Here is a 26,751-nt window from a genome sequence, read left to right on the forward strand (position 1 = left end):
TTTGAGTCTGCACCTTTAGCTACCTTGTAGCATTGCACATGGAAGACTGTGTTCTTGTTTTGGACCTTACTTCAGCTAAGAGAGTGTCTGAGCTTCAGGCCCTTATGGGTGTTCCTCCTTTTTTTGTTTTTTTTTTTCATAGGGACAGGGTGTCTCTTCATACTAATCCTCCTTTTATGCCAAAGATGGTTAATGAATTGTCTCTTAATCAGTCTATTAATCTGTCCACCTTTTTTTATTCTTTACAGTCTGCTAGTGAGAAAGTTCTTCATACCTTTGATTTGCATATACACATCTGGTATTATTTAGGTAAGACTAAGGCCATTTACAGGTCTGTGCAACTTTTTATTTCTTTCCATCCCAGATATCTAGGTTTGGCTGTTTTTCAAGCAAACAATTTCTTCATGGAACTCTTAAGGCAATTTCTTTGTTACTCTTTTCTTTGGAAAAGCCTTCCTGCTTCAGTTAAGGTTCATTCTACCAGGGCTGTGGCTTCTTTTTGGTGCTTTTTTCAAAGGTTTAGATACCAGTTACATCCTTGATGTTGCTACTTGGACATTTGTCCATACCTTTACTAATCATTGCAAATTAGTTGGTGTTTCCAGGGCTACAGCTGACTTTGACAGAGCTATCCTGCATGGGTTTCTTATGGTCTCTACTAGGCCTTCCTTCTTCCCGAATATCTTCTTCAGCTTGTATACTCTCCTTTTACTGAAGAATACTGCAACAGTGATACGGAAGGACATAGTCCAGTTGTGTAGAATCTTATCATAACAGTAGATGTCCTTCTCTTCACTGTTGCAGTATTTGCTCCATGCGTACTCCTCCTTTTTCCTTCTGGATGCACACGTTCCTCCTTTTTCTCTTTGAACTGTTGTTCCTCCTGGAGCTATTCATTTTTGAGGTATGTATGTCTGCATATCACCTTTATGCCCTACACCTTAAGCGGGGAGCATACGCGTGACATACGATGTCCTTGAAAACCTAAGGCTTCAGTATACTGGCTGGATGTTGGACTAACCTTGACAGGTGTTAAAGTCCTAAATAAATAACATTAAGAATTTACCTTGTATGCCTTTAGTCAGGAACAACACTTCAGGATGCGCAAACAGAAATTTTATTCTTACAGCGCTGGGAGTTATTCTTCATTATTCTTGATGAAGCATTCTCACTTTACATACAAAAACTGTAATTTTATACATTTTCTTATCAAACTGCTCATGCAGTTTCATGATGTTATAATGACTTTGTCCTATAGAAAACTTTGCAAATGTTCTCATCCCTCATGATTTTCACTTTAGACTTCACGTGAACACCTTCCTGTACATGATTCACCTGCTTCCAAAGGGTCTTATTTCTGACCTTGGATGTTTCAAACCTGCCCTAGCAACAACACACTCTTAGCCTGGAGGACTCAGGCTTAACAAATTCCTTTTTGTATAGCTACATGCCTCACTTCATGCTACACGTACTATTCTGTCTTATTAGATACTAAAAGAATGCAGTTTAAAATGAACAGTAATACTGTGGCTTATGAAGCTGTATTTTTCCCAGCCCTGCATACAAATTATATTTGCTTTTTAACAATCATATTATAGCATCATTAATAAGCTGGTCTTGTCCCATAACACAGGGGATCCCTTTAGTGAAGAATACTGCAACAGTGAAGAGAAGAAAATCTACTGTTATGGTAAGATTTTACACAACTGTACTTTCTTCACCTATGGGAAATTGGCTAAACTTAATATGACCCGCAAGGGCCATTAGCCTATTAATTACCTGTGAAGACTCAGATTCTCTGGGTCTGCTGAAAGCATGCAAGTCTTTCTTCACAGGCACATTTTTTTGTTGAGCCCTCTGCTGATTGATCCATTACTTGCATGATATTTTTGAAAGGATCCACACTTTTTGCAAAAGTAAATCTGTGGATTCAGTTACTTAGAAGACATTTTTCCTATAGCTATTGCATTAACCTGACGAATTTCAGAACATGCTGTTGGGATTAACCCAGTGAAGTTTGCCATTAATGTGGTAACGTTTTTGCAATGTTGAGAACCTTTATTTTGCTTAGTTGAGCATTTCTTGCTGTTAAGACATTGGTTGACTTAAGAATGACTAAGGCTGCTGCTGCTACTACTGCTTGGTTTGTCTTGGGGCTTTACTGCAGTAAGCAAATCACTCATGCTGAGAGTAATATCAAATGTGTTTTTCATTTAGGCCATCCGCACTTGTCCAAGTTCTATAATTGTGCTATAGTAGTGTCCTAATTTTGCTAGAGTGCCAGGTTCAGCTCCTGTCATTTGTATGGTGTCTGTGAACAGGTAGACGGCCTCTTCATCTGGTCTCCCCTCTTAGGTTTTTCAGTATTCTGATTACACATTCAAGAAGTCATTCTTTGCCAAGTTTGCAAAGTCTGTCAAATAGTTGCCCATTATTATAAATGCATGCATCAAATTTATGCTTTCTTCTAAGGTACAGTTGTTCAAGCCTTTGTGAGGAAGAGTCCCTCACCCTCTCTGTTTCATACCCTTTTATTAAATACCTTTATTGTGATATAAGCAAACTTACGTTTATATAAAAGCAACAAAGCTATATTAAGTTCACTTTTACAAAAATATATTACATATTGTTAAATATCATGTAATCTAAGCAACATTACATAAATTATTCAATTTGTCCCTTCTTTTAAGTCTCATTTTTTATCCAAAACATTTTTCTGCATGTATTGTTCCCACAATGTCTATGTTGTCTATATAATTTACTCCTACACTTTTCTAAAGACCTCCCTTTCTGTTCTTTTAGCTATTACAATGTTCACTCCTTCAAGTGTTGTTGGTTTAGATTTTGATTTCCATTTTCTAGCAGTTGCTTTTGGCAGCCACCAGAATTAAATTTAACAAGGCATTACTGTGTCTGGCAATTCGTGTCTACATTATATTCTCGAAAGCCGACAATGTCGAATCTGACATTGTCGACACGAGAATATCGAACGTTCAGAATCTCGAGCGTGTAAACGGAAATCTCAGTAAGGGGAGATTTCCATTTACTGCAATGTAGTGCGGTCTCGGAGTTGGTATATTTAAGTAGAGGGGAGTGTGGGGGGTGCAGGGGGGCTTGCCCCCTGCCTAAAACCGTTGGGGTACTTTTTTCTTTTTTGTTTTTTTATAAGGTCGATGTTTGAAGACGTCAACCATATGTTATTCAATGTTTTCAAACGTTGATCTTATAATATAGACCCGGCAATTCGTATCCTGTACCGCAGCTCATTTCCTTAGTTACAGTCATTTGCTCACCCAGTATTCTTGATGGAGTACTCTCTAGGGAATTGCTCATTACACTAAGATATGTTCCCAGTTTACTTTCTTCCCCATAACTCCTCCAACATTTGTCATCAACGTGGGAAAAATTCTTTAGAGTTTGCTTGCTTGGGGTGTAGAAGTATCTCTGCAAACACTTTCAGGCAAAAATCCTAAATCTTCTAGACTTTGGCAGATGTACACATCCTCCCATTGCTGCTTATGAACTGCATATTCACCCTCCCTTCTCAATCTTTTCTGACCTATTCTGATAGATTCCTATAGTTTATTGTGCAATGTTTTATATGCCCTATGAATTAACCCTTTTTAACAGCAGCTTCTTTTCTAGATTTAATTAAAACTCAACCAGTGCAGGTATTTCATTTAGGATTTCCTTATCCCTTTCTCTTTGTTTTATACTCTATCAATCCCTGATAGGGAAGTCACTAGCCTGCAATCCAAGTTTCATTTTGGTATATTCTCATTCTGTTATCTTTGCTTCTCTGATTATTTTTTTCCCAACACGTTGGTTCCTTTGCCTTTCATTACCCTGCATTTCCCTGCATTTTTATCTCGACACTTGTTAACAGAGGGGGTGGAGCTAGGAACTAAAATTTCTATTTAAGGAGTAAACTAAAACATTTCAGAGCTTTACAAGAAAGGCTCATCCAGACTCTGCTACACTTTGCTGTGAAGGAAAGGTTAGTTTGCTTTTATTTTTTGTATTACTGTATTGCCTTTCTATATTTTGAATACTGTAGTTTGTTTTCTTTACCTTGTGTTTTGCTTGCATTCTGTTTTAACACAAAAGAGACCACAGCTCTTCCCGCCCTCCCACCCATTTAAGTTGTCTTGTTAAATACCACTGTCTTTCTAGTTGCCCACCTCTTATGTTAATCTGACCATATATCTCATTTCTCTCTACTTTCACTGGCTTATGTGAGTAATCACAAAATCATCATTTTTGAAATCCCACCCCTTCAATTATTTAAATTTATTGGCCATCCTACAGTATTTCATAGTACCAAAATACAAAAGTGACCACCCCTTTCAATCCATCTTGCTGTTTTAAAAATAGTAACTCTCCACTAAACCTTAACTTTTTAAACGGGTAAAACTCAAGTTACCTACTTTCACATCTAACTTCTCTAGTGCACACTGCAGAGTGCATTCTTTTCAATCTTACCTTTAAGCATCCCTGTGACTAGCACTTTCTCTAATACCTGCTGGAAAGCACTAGGAAGCCTTAAACTCATACAAACACTGAACTCTCCTTGTTAACAAGGAGAAATTAATAGTAGGCACTAAACAGCCTATAATTGCAAAGTACCTTGCTAAGGAAACAGCTCCTATACTTTACAAAAAAAAAAAAGCCCCAAACCAGGCATGTCCAAGGGTCAGCTTCCAGTGATTTCTCCTGTCCACCTGGTGAATCTTGGCATACTGGGGCAATGCAGCAATTGCCTCATGTACACAGACAATCCTCTCCTCCTACCACCCAACACTACAACCTGTGAGAGATGCACTTAAATAGCCAAAATGGAAGCAAAGCTGTCTCCACCCAAGATTTTGCTAAACAGTCAAGAGGAGAAGGTTAACACCCACACTACACCTCAAGCAACACATAGCCCTTCTAAACCCGCACCACCAACACCCACATATAGCAACACTAAATCCACATATGCAGAGGCCCTTAACTGTAACCTGCCCAAGCAACAAAGACCTCTGAAGCTGAAACGCAAACAAACACCAATCACAACCAATGTGTCACAACACCAGTGTGCCACCCAGCAACAGCCCCTAAGGCAAGACAATGTACCTAACACTTTAGTCATAGGTGACTCTATAGTCCGGCACACTGATGTCCCTCTCACCAGGTTGAATAAGGAGAAAATTACGGTCAGCTGCCTGTCGGGTGCCAGGATCTGCCACATAACGCATGCACTCAAGTCACTCCACAACAAGTACAAATATGATGTCATTGTCCATGTTGGAGTGAATGACTTGAGACGTACCTCCCTGGACTACATGAAAAGAGACATGGAAGAGCTCTCGGATCATGTGGCCCAGGCAGGTATAACCCTAGCCCTGAGTAGCATCCTGCCTTCGCCCAGAATGATACCACAATGTAAGGATAAAATGATTGACTTCAACAATTGGCTAAGCTTATGGTGTCATTCAAAGGGGATCCAGTATCTGTCTTCCTGGGATGACATGATTGACAGACCACGATGCTTTGCTAGAGATGGTCTGCACCTGTCGCCCCTGGGATTCAGGTTACTGGCTAAGGCTCTTGCCACCCCTATAGTGCCTTTTGTAGGCAAACTTCAAAGGACAAAACCACCACCGTAACAAGTACAAGCATGCAAAATCTGAAGGTAATGCTACTCAATGCTAGAAGTCTAAACCTCAAAATGCACTCTCTCGAGGCACTCCTAAAATGGAGAACATCGATATCTGTGCAGTAACTGAGACCTGGTTCAAGGCTCCAGAGAGCACCCCTGCAATACCAGCCTACAACTCTTACCACACTTTTCGGCCACCAAACCAGGACCGAAACACTAAAGGTGGAGGAGTGTCAATATTCACCAAGGATATTCACACCACCAGGCTATTTGGCCAACACAATGTGTCTGAAATTCTCCAAGTGCAACTAACACTAGGTAAGACTGCAATCCAAATTGTAGCTTGCTACAGATCCCCCACCATACCCCAAGATTCTCACTACACCTTTCTAAACATACTGGAAAATATTAAGATAGAACCAAACACCCTAATACTGGGTGATTTTAACTACCCTGCCATTAACTGGGAAAACTACTCATGTCCCAACACCTTTGCGTAACGGTTCTTGGAATTCATAAATTCCAACGCCCTGGATCAACTAATCCATAGTCCCACCAGGGGCTCCAATATCCTAAACCTGGTCATTACCAACATGGAAAATCAATGCTCCATACCTATGGTCACCACCTCGTTAGTCAGGTCTGACCATAAGCTAATCACCCTTAACATCCACATCCCACCCCCCAGTAAAGAAACCACCATTAAAAAACTTCTCCAAAGCCAACTTCATGCTACTCAAGTCAGAAGTGACAAACTTCATGACACCCATGCAGACGGGAACTGAAAGTTCAACTGCTGAATCCTACACTTAAGACACTGTACGAGCACATCCACTCATGCATGAATCGTGCCATCCCAAATAGAACCAAAATGCTCTCATCCAAAAAAGGAAGCCAATCTGGTGGTCTCCTGCCATAAACAAACTTTACAACAAAAGGAAGAAACTTTTGCAGAAAAGAGGAAAATCCCAGGATGCAAAAAACTCCCTTACTAGCCTCGGTAAGAAACTGAGATGCCTCATAAAATCATCCAAAGCTAGTTACGAAAATAAAATTGCCAAAGATTCCAAAAACAACCGCAAAGCATTCTATAACTATGTCAAGAATCTAAATGGCAATGCTCAGATCTGCTCTGAGCTAAAACAGAATGGCATTAAATATACTGATCCGAAGGATATTGCCAGTATCCTGGCAGATCGATTCAGTGCCAACTTCACCCCCCTCTCACCCCCTAAATGGCCCATCTCAATACTGGAAGATTGCCAAATTCCAGTAATAACTGCCACACAGGTACAAAACACACTCTCTAAAGCCAAGAATACAGCATCCATGGGACCAGATGACATCCCGGGCTGTGTACTACATGAACTACAATATGATCTGGCACCTCACCTAAGTGTCATGTTTAATCATAGCCTCACCTCAGGTTTCGTGCCCACTGAGTGGCGCAGAGCTACAGTTATCCCAATCCACAAGGGGGGATCCACCTTAGATCCCGGAAACTACCGTCCCATCAGTCTGACAAGCCTTATCTGCAAGGCCATGGAGCGTATTATCATGGAACTTATAAACAAAAACATTGGCAACCTTCAAACACTGGACCCCACCCAGTTTGGGTTTGTGAAGGGCCGATCTTGTCTCCTGAACCTGATTGACTTCTTTGAATCAGTCTCCAGAGCCATGGACAAGGGTAAGGTGGTCCACACAGCCTATCTAGACCTTGCCAAGGCCTTTGACACCATCCCCCACTCTGGAATCCTAGATAAACTTACTAAGTTGGGCATTAATCCCTAGGTCACCCAATGGGTTGAGAAATGGCTTACTGATAGAACCCACACTGTAAAAGTAGCAGACTCCAAATCCAGCTCCAGACAAGTGACAAGTGGAGTACCTTGGGGTTCAGTCCTGGGACCGCTCTTGTTTGGCATCTACTTCTCTGAAGTACAGGTCAACACTAAGGGACTCTGGCTAACAAAGTTTGCAGATGACTGCAAACTGGGAGCAATTATTGAATCCCCAAATGATGTGGATACTCTACAAAAGGGCCTTACAGAAACAGATGCTTGGTGCCAGAGCCATGGGCTCAAGCTCAATGCCAAGAAATGTATTGTTATCCCCTTTGGCAAAAAACATGTATCCTTCAATTACCATATAGGTGGCAGTACACTAAACACAGAAAGTGTGATAAGAGACTTAGGGACACAGGTGGACAGTGGTCTCACCGTCGATAACCACATCGCCACAACAGTCAGGAAATCCTTCTATGTGGCACACCTCATCACGAAGGGCTTTTCATCCAGAAAAAAGGAGGTCATTGTCCCACTGTACTCGTCCCTCATTAGACCCATTATAGAATACAACGCCCCATTTGGTATGTACCTCTCAAGGCATCTGCAACAACTGGAAAGGCCTCAGAAATACCTCACTAAAAGAATCACAGGCCTAAAGCAGATGCCCTACGCTGACCGCCTTAAAAAACTCCAGCTATACTCTGTCGCATATCGTCTACTCGGAGGCGATCTCTGCTTAACATACAAGGCCATGTCAAACCCAGAGCTGTTGGACATGCTACACTTAAAGAAATCCCAATCCCTCAGAGCTACATGCTCCAGGGATCTAAATCTTGTCATCACAATAAACAAAACATGCTGGAGGGATAGGTTCCTGACCCAGAGACTCCCCAGACTTTGGAATAGATTGCCCATACATGTCAAGCAGAGTGCCTCGTTGGACCTCTTCAAGAGGAACCTTGACGATTGGATGGGAGAAAGGAAATTCACCCCAGGGATCACGTCATTCGCCCTGCTAGACAGGGGTCCATGAAAGTAAATAATGTGGGAAGAAATAGCCAGGGAACTGTTATGGCTAGGCTTGTGTAGGCCCTAGGGCTGATAGCCTAGTACCAACCTATGAACCAGTTATTGGCGCATGATCTGAAAGAGTTATTGAATATGTATCCGTGTTCTCAATTAGTTGGACATATTCCTATGAAGTATAATTTTTGTCAAGTCTAGCCAGTTATTGTATCTTGGGGAATAAGTGGAATATAAATACATGCCAGTGTAATCCTCATCCTTTCCCAGTAGCCCCTTACAACTACAAATCTGCCATAGTTATATATTTTCCCCCTCTTCTATCACTACTGGAGCTCCTCTAGCAATTGATATGCATGCTCTTGTTTTCCTTTGTCCCTGATATTCTTCTGCAGAATATCCATTCTGAAATCCTTTCTTCATCAAATTCACATTCTTGGTTCCTTTCCAAATACATCTCCTGCAGCATTGCAGTTTTCACTATGCATTTCTTAATATAATTATTCTTTCCTTTTTGTCTATACCTGTGAGACCATTCACATTCCAAGATAATAGGGAAAGTATCGCCATAATAAAATAAGTCATTGTTCCCACTATTTCTAGCTTTTTCTGATACATGCACCCACTAATGTTTGGCAGGTTAATCCTTTATACATTTTTTTATCAACACTGGAACCCATATCACATTTTACAAGAGTTTTTATTAACTTAATACAAGCAGACATACCTATGTTTAATTTTTCTAATAGGAGCATTTGTGCCAAGTAGACAGTTGCTAACACAGGCTGTAATTAACCTGAAGTTAAGGTTATCTATGCTAAGACTCATTATCGCCTGTACTTCTACTTACACTAATTGGTGTCTGTTCATTTTAGAGTTATCTTTTATTCCCCCTCCTCTGATATGAAAATGAATTCTGAAAGTATGCAAATATTTAACTTTTAGCCTTGAAGAAACCAGCTTTTTGTCTTTTGTCATCCTATTATCAGTTTTCTTCCATGGAAAAGTAAACGAAAAAAGAAAAATGTAGTCATCTGTTTCTGCTTGAAAGACGAGCTGAAACATTTGAGGAGGAGCAGGATTATAAAAAACGCAATTGATATTGTGAAGAATTGAATAGAAAAACTGTTAGGAAAATTGTTTTACTTAGTTACCTTTTTCCTTCTTTCACCCTCCCCTCAGTGTCCTTCCAAACATAAATGACATGAAGAGAGGCAAGTGCGTGTAAGTTCCTCACAAGTTTAACAAAGTCAACAAAAGTCCACTCTTTCCAGTTATTCTTAAACAGCCATATTTCGCAAATATGACTGATCCTTTCTAGTCTCATGTTTATTCACTAATTTTCATGTTGCTCTTCTTCTTCCTACTCATCTCCAGATTTTGATTCAATTCTGTGGTCTTCCTGATTCTTCTGATCAATTTCTGTGTTTTTCTCTGTCTGTCCTTTGGGACAATGGAAAAGGATTCCTTAGCAAATTCTCTGTGTGGTTCATTATCAGAAGAATGAGAAACATAGTCCTCTTCAGCTTGCTGGCTCACTTTTTGTTGGGCAGGGTTTTATATTTCCTCCGTGGCTTGTTTTGCATCGAAAAATGACTTGCATCTTCCAGGAAAAAAAAATTCTGAAGATGACTGGTACAGCAGCTTAAAACCTCACACCATTACTTTATTACTGGAATAAATGTGTTTTCTTCAGCCTGGAATAAATGTGTTTTCTTCAGCCTGGTCGACAGTGAATACTCATTTTCCACAAACACACTGCTGTCTCCATCTTTTCATACTTTGCCCTTTTGTCACAGTTTTGTTAGGTTCAACTCTTTCTGCTGGTAGGTTTACATCATTAGTAATAAAGGTCTTGACTGCTTTCTCATGGCCAGATTTGGAGCATACACACAGTATGCTGTTTCAATTAACAACTCCTGCAGTGGAATACCAGTCTGGTTTTGTATTTGTGCCTTCATAAAATTAATACAGTCTGTTCCTTCTATTTTCTCTGTCACAGCAGAAAATCTCAGATTTTCCCAATGCTCTGTCATATAATTCTACCATTTTTTAAACATTTCTTCTTGAGCAGTCTCGTACTCAGTCAGCCTTTTCTTCATTTCAGACTCTGATTTTTTTCAGTTTTATCAGCTCATATGAATGTCTTTTTATAAGCTTTTTATTTGAGTTGATCTACTCCTTCACTGTTTTGTTTATTTTTAATTGGCTCTGAGCACATTTGAATTAGTTTTTCTTCTAGATTACTGGAAGTCGCGTCTTGCACCAAAGATGAGCTTGATCTGCTTTTGCTGAACAGCTGCAGATTTCTTTCCATTCACTGTTTTCTTTTCTAGTTGATTTTTTTTCAGGTTCCCTTAGTTTCTTCTTTGCATGCATCTAGGCAGTGTACTTACTAGCAAGTAACTGAATTGTACTCAAGCTGACAATATAATTGGCTATTTCTCAGTTTGTTTTCACATTGGGGGAGCTGAAGTTAATCTTGTTGATCAGTGTACAGCCATCTTGGAAGTCCTACTTCATGCCCTTCTTGGTGGGTATCACATGTTGGTCCCTGCTTCTGCATTGCCTCTGAATACCTCACTTTGCAGGACCTTTTGCTGAACCTCTCTGGTCTAGATGTCCTACTGTTTCTACCATTATTTAAACTGTTTGGTAAAGCCTTTGCGAATCTTCATTACAATCTTAAGGTTTCTTTCCCTCCTCATTCTAAACTGTTTGAGAGGTGTGAAGGTGAATCCGACGTGAGCATTCGTTTTTCTCCTGGTCAAATGGGTTTTGAGTTCACCCTTTTGTAAACTGTTATTTTCCATTGTTGGTCCCTGTGTTGTTGAGTGGTCCGATGCCATTTTTCCTCCAACTGGCTTTGCTCTACCCTTAGAGAGGGTTCAACTTTTGTTGTTATGACTTGGGGTGGTCCTTCTGTACGAATTGTGACTTTGTCATGGGCCCCTCCATTCGCTCCTTCAGTTTCCATGCCATCTCGGCTGGTACTTAATCCGTGTTCCAATTGACAGATTATGGATCTAGCTACTAACCACCCAGTGCTGGATAAATGCCACCCCCCTGTATAGACTCCCATGATATTCATGAACCCAAATGGTTTAGGGGGCGTGGCTAGGCTTGTAAGAGAACTAGGGATGTTCATCGTGTTTCACTGTTGCAGTCATTACAATTGGGTTATCCTGCTGGCAGGCTACCCGCAGTCAGCCTGAGTTCCAAAGTCTAGGTCCGGCATCGGTTGCTGTCTCCTCTTCCCTGACATCAGTGCATCAGGGGTATAAAAGATGCAGCCGACGCCATTTTCTTCAGTCTTTCTTGCCGTGCGATGCCCGAAGCAAAAGCAGTTTGCAAGTGCCGGTCGGCCGACTTCTGAAGTTTTCAAATTCGAATTTCAGATCCGAAGTCTTCATTAAAGCTAAGTACCCCGTTGGGGAAACTTTTTTTCTTGCTCCAGACCGATGTCAGAAAAAGTTAATAACTGTATTTCTTGTGTGTAGCAAATACCTCCATAAGGATTTTCATTCTTACTGTATTCCTTGCCTAGACCCTGACCATAACGTTGCTAGTTGTTGGTTTTGTGCTAGATTTAACCAGCACACTATTAAGCGTCTGTACGATTGTGCATTCCATTACTTTGGCAGAAGATTTAATTATATAATGCCATCGGATCAGCTGACTACCGGAGTTTACAAAAAACGAAAAGAAAAAGAAAAGGACCGGCATCCGAGATCCAAAACAGATGAGGCTTCTTCTAGGCCTGTCGCCGGTTCGCTGGTTCTCAGTGAGGCGCTTTCGCAGCCCCTGACGCCCGCTACCTCAGAGCCACAGGCGCTTCCGACTCCAATGTGGAGGCAACTGGGCCTCTGGAAACTCAAGGTATTGGACATTCGGAAACTATTCCCTCAGATGGGTCTGGAGCCGCTGAGCAGGCATCGGCTTCTGAGGGTGTTTTCAGGCCTACACAGTTATATGTGAAACCTACTTCAGCTACAAAGGCAAAGACTAAAGCAGCTCTAAAGACAATGAAACAAGTACAGCATTCACCTGGACAGGCCTCCATGCCTAAAAAACAGATGCTTAAAATGGCCGAAGGCCTTATTACTTTGATCAGGGGTTCCCGTCCCCCTCCTGAAAAGAGGCCTAGGCAGGAGTTAGAATATGAATCTTCAGACCAGGTTTCCATTTCCTCTGATTCCTCCTCTGAACAGGATTACTCTATTCCTCCCTATGAGGATTCTGATGCTGAAGAATCTATCCCTTCAGCCTCTCATCCTGAGGAAACACTGCATACTATGTGGGAACATTTCCACTGGGAGAGCCAAGACTACTCAGAATCCAAGAAAAGGCTCAGAGATTTCCTTTTATTGCCCCAGCACAGGCCCCTTGCTATCCCGCCTGTTTTAGACATTGTAGATGATGTATTTTCAGAGTCCAGTTTTTCTCCAGACTCTTTAGCACCAGTCCCTGTTAAGCCAGATGGATACTATAGGGTTCCTGATTCACATAAATGTCTCTATAAGAACCCTGCAGCTGACCCAGAAACCAACTCTCAGGGTCCCAAAGGGGGTCAAGGCTTCCACTGCAAAAAAAACTATCCCCTCTGATAGGGATTCTAGGGCCCTAGACAGATGGGGCAAAAAGATTTATACCTCTGCTACCTTGGCTGTAAGTGCCTTAAATTGCCAATTTCATATGCTTAAGTATCAGCAATATCTTATGTCTTTGTTTAAACAGAAAATGTCAGCAAATACAGAATGTGCAGACAATAAAGAAATGCAAGATTTACTGCATGCAGCTGAACAAGTTGGAAAGCATACCTTGCAATGTGGTTTTGATTCTCTTGAGGCCTCCTGCAGGACCACTGTTACAGGTTCTGTCATTAGGAGGCATGCTTGGTTAAAAGAACAAAATTTGCCGGATCATGTTAAAGCAAAACTATTAGACGCTCCTTTACAGCATGATACTTTGTTTGGTGCTAAAGCAGAAGAGGTGTTGAAGAAAATGGAGGACAAAGCTAAATCTATGCAAACAGCAAAACTATTAGACACTCCTTTACAGCATGATACTTTGTTTGGTGCTAAAGCAGAAGAGGTGTTGAAGAAAATGGAGGACAAAGCTAAATCTATGCAAACAATCAAGGATTTCTTGCAGGTACAGCCCCCCAAATTTAGCAGGAACTGGCCTACAAAAAATTGGTCCTTTCCAGTGTCAGACCACAAAGGGGCAGATACAGACGCCGCAGAGGCAGATCACAGCCCCAAGGCTCATACAGGCCTAAACAATGGGGTGCTTCTACCTCCAAGAGCGAAGAGGAAAAATCACAGCCATACAGGAAACAGTCTCAATGACTTTCCACTTCCAGCACCAAGCACTTATCTTTTGGCAGACCCTTTAGGGGGAAAGCTAGCACTTTTTTCACAAAATTGGCACATGATCACCCATGACAAATGGGTTCTAAATATAGTTTCACAAGGCTACAGGTTTCACTTTCACACCCTGCCAAGGCAAAACGGTATGCCAGACCTGCCACGCAATCAATGGGCAGAGACACAAAAACAAGTTTCATCCCTCATGGACATGAGGGCCATTCAACAAGTACCAGAACAAGAGCAGGGTCAATGATTCTAGTCAAGACTGTTCTTGGTACCCAGAAAAGACGAAGCCTGGAGACCAGTACTGGACCCATCTATTCTAAACACATATCTGGATATTCCAAAATTCAAAATGTTGACTCTACAGCAGCTTCTGCCCATGTTGAGCAAGAAGGCTTGGCTTGTGACTTTTTAGATCTAAAAGAGGCATACCTGCATGTCCCAATCAGACAAACGTGCAGAAGATACCTCAGATTCAAAGCTGGCTCAATGCACTACCAATTCTCTGCACTGCCCTTTGGCTTATCTACTGCGCCCAGGGTCTTCACAAAGTGCCTGGCACCAGTAATTGCATTTTGCAGACAAAGAGGAATACAAATATATCCTTACTTGGATGACTGCCTTATTCAAGCGGAGAACAAGGACATTCTACTACAGCATTTGGCGTTTGTAAAAAGATTACTGACAAGTCTAGGGTACACAGTAAACGAGAAGAAATCAAAACTCGTACCCTCTCGAGATAATATTCCTGGGTGCAAGCTTAAATACAACTGCCCAGATGGCTTATCTCACGCCAGACAAACACAGACAACTGACTACTTATGTCAAAATGTTGGCAACAAAGACCCAGTTATCTGCAAGAAAAATTCTGCAGGCCTTGGGTTTCATGGCATCCTGCTAATTCTATATGCAAGACTGCATATGAGGAAACTTCAGTGGTATCTAAAAAGTGTTTGGACTCGTTGCCACAGCCTGGAAACAATAATTACCCTCATTCCCTGCCTGCAACAGGAGTTTTGATGGTGGGCAAAAGCCTGTCACCACAACATGGGACAGCCATTCACCTTACCCACAGCCAGGCAGACATTGACAACAGATGCATCAGATTACGCCTGGGGGGCCCATATGGCAGGAAGATGTATTCAGTGCACATGGTCCGCAAGTCAAATGCATCTACATATCAATCAAAAAGATATGCTAACTGTTCAGAATGCCCCAACAGCCTTCAAGGATCAACTTCATCCAGGACAACTACTAATAAAGACGGACAATACTACAGCCATGTGGTATATAAACAAGCAGGGAGGCACACATGCCTACCCCCTCTGCAGGCTAGCCATGAACTTGTGGCACACAGCATTGACTTACCAAGTACAATTCCTGCCAGGAAGGAAAAATACTCTGGCAGACGAACTAAGCAGAAACCTAATGGATCCCCACGAGTGGAAATTGAATCCACAAGTCTTCAGCTTGATAACAAGGACCTGGGGATGCCCGGACATAGACTTATTTGCCTCCCCTCACAACTACCAACTACAAAGATTCTGAACAAGGACTTATCACAAGCAAGCATGGAAAGTGGATGCTCTATCTTTCAGCTGGAAAAATCTAGCAGTATATGCCTTTCCTCCTCTGCCTCTTCTCCCCAAGGTACTCCTCAAGGTCAGACAAGAGAAACCAAAAATGATACTGATTGCCCCAGACTGGCCCCGCCAGCACTGGTACCCAATCCTAAAGAGCTTGTCTCACTGCCCAGCCTGGACATTACCTCAAATTCCTCACTTATTGACCCAACAAGACAGTCCGATACTGCACAGCCAACTCAAAACCTTAAACCTGATGGCAATGCAGATAATATAGCCTCTCAAGACACATCTCTCTCTAAAGCAGTGATGGATGTTCTTTTGGCGGCCAGGAGGCCTAGCACCAGAAAATATGCAGACAAATGGAAGGGATTCTGTGCTTGGAACCAAGCACAAGGTATTGACACGATTGTTCCAAATATTCCTCAGATTGTGCAATACTTAACTGAGATGCTGGATAAAGGCCTTTCCTTTTCATCAATTAAAATTCATGCCTCTGCCATTTCAGCTCATTACAATACAGAACCACCTATTTTTTCTCATCAGTTACTAAGGCAGTACCTCAGAGGGGCCAAAAACATAAGACCTCCAAAGAGAGCACCAATACCTGCATGGGACCTCAACTACATCTTGGAAAAACTCGCACTGCCTCCGTTTGAGCCAGCCTCTCCAGCTGATATAAAATTCTTATCTTGGAAAACAGCTCTGCTTCTAGCAATAACCTCCGCTAGAAGAGTCTCAGAGTTACAGGCACTCATGGCTGTGGAACCTTTTATCATTTTCCATCCTGACAGGGTTTCGCTGAGGACAAACCCTACATTTATGCCTAAGGTAGTGTTCAGTGTGGCCCTTAACCAAACAATTAATTTGCCTACTTTTTATCCAAACCCACAGAATAAGGGTGAGAGAATTCTGCATTCTTTGGACATTCACGGACAGCCACGCTTCTACTTGGACAGAACTAAAGCTTTCAGAAAGTCTGATCAACTTCTAGTGGCATATGCTGCAGCATCACAAGGAAAGCCTATCTCAAAACGGGCTATTTCAAAGTGGATAGACCATTGCAATTTGTTTATGCTATTCACAGCATGGCAAATCTGTGCCTAAGGGCATTAGGCCACATTCAGCCAGAGCAGCAGCCACTTCAGCAGCCTTCCTCAAAGGAGTACCAACCAAAGACATCTTAGAGGCTGCAACTTGGAGTTCAGTGCATACCTTTACAAAGCACCATCACTTACCTTTCTACTCTAAATCCAGGGCAGGCTTTGCCACTGCAGTTCTACAGGGCCTTATAGCCTCTCCTAATCCTATTTAGCTCCAGCCTCCCAACCTTAGCTTTGGGATTCAACCCAATTGTAATGACTGCAACAGTGAAACACGATGAACGTAGTACAGTTGTGTACCTACCATAAATGTAGATGTTCGAGTGTATTCACTATTGCAGTCCAGGTTACCCTCCCACCATCCCCCTTTTTTCTTTGCCGGGACCTATGTGGTGTATTTGCTTGTAGGTGAAGGAAAAGTTGTTTTGTGCATGCTTGATATTGGCATAATTTAGCCTACCATTTTAGGGGCACCTGACATCTGGGGCAAGAAAAACTGAAGAAAATGGCGTTGGCTGCATCTTTTATACTCCTGGCGCACTGACATCGGGGAAGAGGCGACGGCAACTGACGTCGGACCTAGACTTTGGAACTCAGGCCGACTGCGGGTAGCCTGCCAGCAGGATAACCCAATTGTAATGACTGCAACAGTGAATACACTCTAATATCTACATTTATGGTAGGTACGCAACTGTACTGTCATTAGCCTTTTAACAACCTGTAAACCCATAAGAAACATTAAGGTCATTCTTAAGGAAGTTCTTGTCTTTTCTGACTGTTACTCAATTTTTTTTTCCACCTGTCTAAATATTGCAAGGTATGTAAAGAGAGAGAAGGAGATGGGCGTGGAGGTAATCGGAAATGGCTCCTTCGCATGAAAGCCCAAGACCATAGTGCCAGTCACTTCCTTGGCCAGATGTGTCACCTCATCAGAAAGTACAAGTGAGAAAGGAAGTTAATAAAAATGGCTGCCTAATAGGTCCCAGTAGTTCGGCACAGAAAAGTATCTTACGGGAAATCTTTCTTTTTTTTCGGTACTCAAGAAGCATGCAGGACTTCAGGCACATGTTAAATATCAGCTGTCTAAATGCCTTCATCCCAAAAGATGGGCATGGGCACACTGTGGTCTGTCTTCCTCTGTATGTTAGATGTCACTGGATATGATGATTCATCCTTCCAAGATGCTTATGTGTACATAAATTGCTGTAGTTTCCAGGAGGCTCCTTGAGGTTCAGAATATGGGCCAGTCATTATTAGCTTTGGTTTGTGCAATTTTGTCTTTTGTGCCACCCCAGAACTTCCATATATGCATGACAGTAGTGGTGGCTTATCTCTCTGAACTTTCTGCTCTGAAATTAACATTTTGTCTGTTACCTTGACCTCTGGTTTTCAAAGGAAGTGAATTTTTGAAAAGGGTGATAGATATCTTGTCATCATAATCAAAGAAACTCTCAACATCAAAAAAAGGCTTTTCAATGTAGGCTGTGCGTCCCATTCTGGATTCCTTTTCAGCACCTGCGCAGACATAGTTCTTGCATCAAGTTTTTGAACAAGTATCTGTGTTTAAGCCATTCATCAGTTATGGTACATTTTGCTGACATATTCCATTTTTCAAGCTGAGCAGGATTTGCTTTCCTTAAAGTGGGCGAAGCTGTCCTTAAGGGTGCTTTCCTCTTGTGTCCTCCTCAGAGAACCCCTTTCCCCGGATTTGTATTTATTCTGGAGAAACTAAGTTTTCCTCAATTTGGAATCCTTTCTAAAGTCCTGTTTGGATTTCCATGTCAAAAACTTCAAATCTTTGAATGCCACTGTTTCAGAGTTACTGAGCTTGTGTCTCTACACTCAGTATTTGGCTTTCCATATAGAAAGGGTTTTTTTGGGGACCAAATCACTCATTGATGTGGAAGGTTGCTTTTGAGCATAAGCTCAGCCAGTCTGTTGAACTTTAGTGTTCTGTAGAGATTATTCTAAGCAAGGAAGAGTACCTACTGCATTGTATCGGCATCCACAGGTAACTCTTCTATTACGTGGACAGGGCCAAAACCTTCAGAAAGGATAAATGGCTTTTATTGCATTTAGTTCATATATACTAAGGCAAAAGGTCAACAGACACTAGCTTATTTGCTTTCTAGTTGGTTCCTTCATGTGTTGTAATTATGGGAAGAGTTGCCAAGTATGCTTGAAGATCACTCTGTTAGAGCTGTTTCTACTTTAGCTGCTTTTTTCTTTATGTAGGTGATATCTGTGCAGCACCAACTTCATCAGCTTCATCTTTACTGAATACTTTTGCTAGACATTGCTTCATCCAGGCATCTGTCTGAGGCTGTGACTAAGGCACGTTCCAGCAAGCCAAACACCGAGGAAGATCAGCTAGAGACTTTTTTTGTTTGTTCTTGAGGTTAACCAAGGCTGAATCTTAAGAGATGCAAAAGTTACGTACTTGCCACTTTACATTTGCTTGGACAATTCTGATGTTCATCGTGTTACCCTGCTGCAGTCATCACACTTGGGTTATCCTGCCGTCAGGCAGTCCCGCAGTCGGCCAGAATTCCAAAGTCTTGGTCCGGCGTCGGTTGTTGTCGCTTCTTCCCTGATGTCAGTGCACCAGGGGTATATATACTGCAACCGACACTATTTCTTCTGTCTTTCTTGCCACGCGGTGCCCAAAGCAGAAGCAGTTCACAAGTGCCGGTTGGCCAACTCCTGAGATTTTCGAATTCGAATTTCAGACCGAAGTCTTCTATAAGCTAAGTACCCCGTTGGGGAAGCTTTTCTTGCCTCAGACCGATGTCAGAAAAAGTTAACAATTGTATTTCTTGTGGGAAGCAAATACCTCATAGGGATTTTCATTCTTATTGCATACCTTGCCTAGGCCCAGACCACGACGTCACTAGTTGTCGTTTTTGTGCTAGGTTTAATAAACGTACTATTAAAAGTCGCTTTGATTTCGCACGACACTACTTCGGTAGAAAATTTAATTACAATATGCCGTCGGAGCAACAGACTACCAGCGTGCACAAAAAACGCAAGGATAAGGACAGACAGCCCAGGCCTAAGCCAGATTCTGAGGCCTCGGCTGGTCCGGTCTCCGTTCTTCGGTCCTCAGTGAGGCTCTAACGCAGCCCCCGACTACTGCAGATTTGGAACCCGAGACCGCTTCGGAACTTTTGACGGAATGCACCAGGCCGACGCAACCATTTTGTTCAGGCCCTACCGACGACTTTGCTGATAAAGATGCCGGTGCTGCTGAAACGCCTTCGGTTTCTGAAGGTGTTTTCAGACCGACGACGCTTACCATTAAAACGTATCCTAAGACGAAGACTCCTATTAAATCTAAAAGGACTGCATTTCAGTCCCCTGTTCAAGGCCCCATGCCTAAGAAACAGATGCTCAAAATGGCTGAAGATTTGATTTCTTTAATCAGGGGTTCCCAGCCTCCTCCTGACAAAAGGCCTAGACAAGAGGAAGATTATGCAACCTCTGAACAAGTGTCCATTTCTTCAGCCTCTTCTGAAGACAAAATTACTCCTTCTCTCCTTATGAAGATTCTGATGCTGAGGATTCCATTCCCTCAGCTTCTCCTCCTGAAGACTATTCCTTTGGGGAAACTTTACACACTATGAGGGAACATTTCCACTAGGAAGGTCAGGACTACTCTGACTCGAAGAAAAGGCTCAGAGAGTTTCTTTTACTCCCCCAGCACAGACCACTTGCCATCCCACCCGTGTTCGATATTGTGGATGATGTTTACTTAGAATCCAGTTTGAACCCAGACTCTCTACCACCTGCTCCGGCCAAGCCTGACAGATACTATAGAGTGCCTGATTCTCATAAATTTCTATATAAAAGTCCTGTTGCTGACCCAGAGACAATTTCTCAGGGTCCCAAAGGGGCTAAGGCTTCTATGGCTAAAAATCCTGTACCCTCTGAAAGGGATTCCAGAGCACTAGACAGATAGGGGTAAAAGGTTTACACCTCAGCCACTCTAGCTATGAGGGCACTAAATTGCCAATTTCACATGCTTAAGTATCAGCAATTTCTAATCTCACAGTTAAAGCAAAGAATCACCACTCTTCCTCAACAGTCTGAATTGAAAGAAATGCAGGATCTGTTGCATGCAACTGAACAGTTGGGCAAACACACCTTACAATGTGGGTTTGATTCTCTGGAGGCCTCCTGCAGAGCAGCTGTCACTGGGTCTGTTATACGTAGACATGCTTGGTTAAAGGAACAAACTCTGCCTGATCATGTTAAAGCAAAGATTCTAGATGCTCCCTTACAGCAGGATGTTCTTTTTGGAGTTAAAGCAGAAGAAGTCTTAAAGAAAATGGAGGATAAGGCAAAATCTATGCAGACAGTCAAAGATTTCCTACAGGTACAGCCCCCTCGCTTCAGCAGAAATTGACCAACAAAAAATTGGTCCTTTCCAGCTACTGACAGACCTCACAGGGGTAAATACAGACGTCCAAGAGGCAGAGGACAACCACAAGCCCAGTACAAACCTCGACACTGCATCACAGAAGGGAGGAGAAGACGGGTCCCAACCTACCAGAAGGCAAACTCAATGACTTGCACCTCATCTGGCCAAGCAACACTCTCTTGGCAGCCCCCTTGGGAGGAAAACTCACACTTTTTTCAGACAACTGGCACATTGTCATAAAGGACAAATGGGTCCTAGACATAATTTCACGAGGATACAGATTCCATTTTCACACCTTGCCAATGAAAAGAGGAATGCCAAACCTGCCACAAAATCAATGGGCAGAGGCACAAAAACAAATTACAGCTCTCATGGACATGAAAGCCATTCAACTGGTACCTACTCGAGAGCAAGGCCAAGGATTTTACTCAAGACTCTTTCTAGTTCCCAGAAAGGACAATGCCTGGAGACCAATTCTGGACCTTTCAATTCTAAACACCTTCTTACAAGTACCCAAATTCAAGATGCTAACACTACAGCAGCTTCTTCTCATGCTGTGCAAGAAAGCATGGCTAGTAATGTTGGACCTCAAGGAGGCATACCTGCATGTCCCTATCAGACAAAGTTGCAGAAGATACCTCCGTTTCATTGCAGGTTCAACCCATTACCAATTCTCTGCACTGCCCTTTGGCTTATCTACTGCGCCCAGGGTCTTCACAAAATGCCTGGCACCAGTAATTGCATACTGTAGACAAAGAGGAATTCAAATATACCCATACCTGGACGACTGCCTCATCTAAGCAGAAAGCAAAGACATCCTCTTACAACATCTGGCTTTTGTAAAACATCTTATAAGTTGCCTAGGGTACACAGTAAACGAAAAGAAATCAAAACTAGTACCCTCACAAAATATGACATTCCTGGGTGCCAGCTTGAATACAATGGCCCAGAAGGCTTATCTGACGCCAGACAAACAACTACAACTGACTCAATATTTCAAAACAGTGGCAACAAAGACCCAATTACCTGCAAGAAAAATTCTGCAGACCTTGGGCTTCATGGCATCTTGCATACTACTAATACCATTTGCAAGGTACCTAAAAAGCGTATGGTCTCAACACAGCCACAGCTTGGACACAATGATATCTCTCATTCCCTGCCTACAACAGGAGTTTCTATGATGGTCACAGGCATGTCACCTCAACAAGGGTCAGCCTTTCACCTTGCCCCCAGCCAGGCAAACTATGACAACAGATGCATCGGACTACGCCTGGGGGGGCACACATGGCAGGACAGTGCATTCAAGGCGTATGGACTGCAGATCAAAGGAATCTGCACATCAATCAAAAAGAGATGCTAGCTGTACAGAATGCACTGACAGTCTTCAAGAATCTATTACAACCAGGACAACTTACAATAAGGACGGACAACACCACATTAATGTGGTACATAAACAAGGGGATACACACTCCTACCCACTATGCAGGCAAGCAATGACCTTGTGGAACACAGCTCTGGCTTACCAAGTTCAGTTACAAGCTCAATTCCTGCCAGGAAAAAAGAACACATTGGCTGACGACCTCAGCAGAAACATCATGGATCCCCACGAGTGGAAACTGGATCCACAAGCATTTGCAATAACTCAAAAATGGGGCCTTCCAGACATAGACCTGTTTGCCAGACATAGACCCGTTTGCCAGTCCTCAAAAGTATCTACTAACAAAATTTTGTACAAGGACACTGCACCACCAAGCTTGGAAAGTGGACGCACTCTCTTTCAGTTGGAAAAACCTGACAGTATATGCCTTCCCTCCATTGCCTCTCCTCACAAAGGTGCTTTTGAAAATCAGAAAGGAGAGACCACGCCTGATACTCATAGCCCCAGACTGGCCACGCCAGCACTGGTACCCACTTTTGAAGAATATGGCCCAGGGCCCACCTTGAATTCTACCACAAATTGCCCATTTGCTCACACAGCAAAACAATCAGATTCTTCACAGCCAGCTCAAAACCTTAAATCTGGCTGCATGGCAAATCACCTAAGCATTCAGCCAGCTCCTCTTTCCCAAGCTGTTATGGATGTTATTCTGGAAGCTATGAGACCCAGCACCAGGAAGGCCTATTCGGACAAATGGAAAAGGTTTTGTGCCTGGAACCAAGCTAAAGACCAAGACACACTTCAGCCTCACATGCCTCAGATTCTACAGTACTTAACTGAGATGTTGAACAAAGGACTTTCTTTTTCTTCCATTAAAATCCATGCATCAGCTATTTCAGCCCACTACAACACGGATCCACCCTTATTTTTGCATCCACTTCTAAGACAGTTCCTCAGAGGGGCAAAAAACATTAGACCCCCTAAGAGAGCACCTACACCAACATGGGACCTCAATTTTGTTCTGGAAAAACTTACGTTACCTCCCTTTGAACCAGCTTTCTCTGCAGATCTACAGTTTCTATCATGGAAGACGGCCCTGCTGCTAGCAATAACTTCAGCTAGAAGAGTCTCAGAGCTACAGGCACTAATGACAGTGGAACCTTTCCTCATTTTCCATCAAGACAGAGTTTCTCTATGAACTAATCCTTCCTTCATGCCTAAGGTGGTTTCCAGTGTGGCTTTAAATCAGACCATCCACTTACCCACCTTCTTCCCAAATCCACAGAACAAAGGAGAAAGACTCCTGCATTCCTTGAACATTCACAGGCCACTTCGTTACTACTTGGATAAAAACTAAGGTTTTCAGAAAATCTGACCAGCTCTTTGTATCCTATGCTACAGCTTCTCAAGGGAAGGCTATATCAAAACAAACCATTTCCAAATGGATAGGACATTGCATTCGGTTTTGCTATACCCATCATGGAAAACCAGTTCCTGCTACCATTAGGGCCCACTCTACCAGGGCAACAGCTACATCTACAGCCTTCCAACCAAGGAGATTTTGGAAGCTGCAACTTGGAGTTCAGTACACACCTTTACCAAACACTATCACTTACCTCTTTACTCTAAGACTAGAGCTGGCTTTGCCACTGCAGTTCTGCAGGGCCTTCTAGCCTCCAATAACCCTCTATGATTCCTCCACCCATCCTTAGCTTTGGGATTCAACCCAAGTGTGATGACTGCAGCAGGGTAACACGATGAACATAGTACAGTTTTGTACCTACCATAAATGTAGATGTTCGTGTGTACACCCTGCTGCAGTCCAGGTTACCCTCCCTCTATCCCCTCTGAACTAACTGGCTAAAATCTCCACAATGCCTTCCTGATGTATTTGCTTATAGCTGGAGGGATTTTGTGTTTTTACAAAATGTACTCAATTTGGTACTAATTACTGACCACCTTTTTGGGGGCACCTGACATCTGGGGCAAGAAAAACTGAAGAAAATGGTGTCGGTTGCAGTATATATACCCCTGGTGCACTGACGTCAGGGAAGAAGCGACAACAACCGACGCCTGACCAAGACTTTGGAATTCCGGCCGACTGCGGGACCGCCTGACGGCAGGATAACCCAAGTGTGATGACTGCAGCAGGGTGTACACTCGAACATCTACATTTATGGTAGGTACAAAACTGTACTTTCTCGTTAACGATCCCATTTTCCATCCCTGTGTATCTGGTTGTGCATTAGTTCTGAGCAAGCTACATGCACCAACGGAACACTTAGAAACTGGAAATGGAGGTGAGAGTAGCAGAAGTTAAGTAGGACGAAGTACAAGAGAAGCCTCAGAAAGCTTTATCTGATGAGCTAAGCATGCATGAAGCATGCGAGCCCAAGGGCTAAGGAAATGCTGAATGCTCTGTGCAAGTCTGACGTTATGGTAAGTTCTTAACTTTTTCTACGCTTACATGCAGGTTAGTTGTATGACTCTGGCTGTATCTGAATCAATGTCTGCTGTAAACTACAATGAATATTTCCGTTTGCTTTCAGCTACATTAAGTATTGGTGAATGCAGAGGACCAGAAACCATCTGAGAGAGCAGCCCTGTTTAGCTGCAGACCAATGTGCACCATGAAGAGAAGTAAGTTTCACTGGGTTTCTGAATTGTAGCTAAAATGGCTACGTGTGGAATACCTCGTGTTCTTTGTTTTTAATGTTTTGTTAAAAAAGTACTCCTTGATATGCCATGGAAATCTGCCAATGTAGCTCTATTACCAAGTGGTTGTGTGGTTATTAGGCAAGGGCTGACAGATTACACATACAAAGTAGTCGGCTGGCAACTTGGATAGTTACCATAAAAGACAAAAAAAATATATCCCCATGATATCCAGGTGCCTTTGTATAAGTAGAAAAGTCCAATTGCAGAAAACAAACTAAGGCAAAGCTCCAGGTTTTCCAACCGTTTAAAAGAACAAACACAATCACTTTCACAATAATGCTTCTTCAGGTGTATAGGTACAATCTAAATAACACCATTCTTATACCATTTAAATCCAGTTACATGATTAACCATTCAAACTCTTAAAGGTAAAACTATATTTTAATGTAAAATAGTTAGTTCATGCACACCATGTCTTGGTATGGTACCTCAAGTCCTTTGAACCTATTTGAAGTAGTTTTGGCAGGCTAATAGTGTGGCTTTTTAATCTCTGTAAAATTTATATTGTAAACATAGACTCATTTCCACGTTTGCAGCTACTTTTAAAAATGCCATTCTACACTCCCATGAGTTCTGTGGTGAACGTAAGAAGAGCTTGGGAACTTGCTGCATTGAATGAGGTGTATATAATGGCATTTTATATGCTAGGTTATTTTCATTGTATGTATTTTTTAAGTAGCCAAGGGTGTTGGTTATCTAACAGTTGACTTGTTTAGATGATCAGTCCCCTTGATAGGTCTTTATGTCACAATGTAGGACAGAGTTTTAATAATAGCAAATGTGAAAAATATGCTTTCCTGAAATATGTTATAAAGCATTTTACAAAGTGACAACATATTACTTTGGGCTAAAACTATTGAAGGACTCTAGGCATCACACAAAGCCTTTGAGAAGGTAATTTAAAGTTGGGGTAATGTGTATGCTCCTTATAGAGCAGTGGAGTAGATTCTTTGCCTAACGGTTTGAGATCTGATTGCTTTTGATTCTATTCGTTTTGGATAATTTTGTCATTGTAACGAAGGTGAACACTATGTGCTTGTAAAAGGTGGCAAGAACTTCTAAGTATCGTATCATTCCTGTGATCACTTGCCTAATTTTGTTCCTTTGTTTTTAAAAGTATTCAAGCTTAGCTTTTTGTAATTTTTTCCCCCTTAAACTGCAGGTTGATCATGATTTAACATATTGTAATGCTACTTTTTTCTTTTGTGGGCTTACTGCGACACACAAACTTCTAGACCTGTACTTGTTCGACTGCAGTAATAGACATTTTTCTCTCTTGCTTTTCTTTTTATATTACAAGAGTAATAACGGCTGAACTGATTTTGTTAACAGATTATAAACCACTTAGGGTTAATGACAATAAATGCATTTTTAATGGCTTTAATGCAGCCAGAGCTCCATGCGTCACACAGATTAGAAAATAATCTTAATGAATTTATTAAGCTTGCTGAAAGGGGGATGTTATATAACCATAGTGGAGCAATGTAAAGCAGAAATGTTCTAGCAGCACTTTGATTTGATTCTGTGTTTGATGTAGGTCTTGTGTGGTGGTTATATAAAAAAAATGCGTATGTAGTAAGGGGTATCCGTGCATTCCTCTTTATTTGCAGTGAATTGCATTTCTATGACCTGTGCGTTATGCTGTAAATGGAAAGAGATATATTTTTTAATTACTTTACTGGTACATAAAAGTTCAAAGTTGCAGTTGCGTAACTGGGGC

At 42.1% G+C, this 26,751-nt stretch overlaps 1 protein-coding gene across 2 annotated transcripts in view; it reads left to right on the forward strand.

Moving 5' to 3' along the window:
- The window catches only part of PALS2 (protein associated with LIN7 2, MAGUK p55 family member), a 1,432,251-nt gene that overhangs the window by 54,270 nt on the left and 1,351,230 nt on the right, over positions 1-26,751 (forward strand). For both annotated transcript variants that reach the window (XM_044067549.1, XM_044067552.1), the window contains exon 2: positions 24,863-24,953. The gene's annotated coding sequence lies outside the window, so the exon portion shown is untranslated. The remainder of the gene's footprint in view (positions 1-24,862; positions 24,954-26,751) is intronic.

Source organism: Protopterus annectens, chromosome 3.part1, assembly GCF_019279795.1.
Source record: "Protopterus annectens isolate FY-2018-M chromosome 3.part1, PAN1.0, whole genome shotgun sequence".
Classification (NCBI taxonomy): domain Eukaryota; kingdom Metazoa; phylum Chordata; order Ceratodontiformes; family Protopteridae; genus Protopterus; species Protopterus annectens.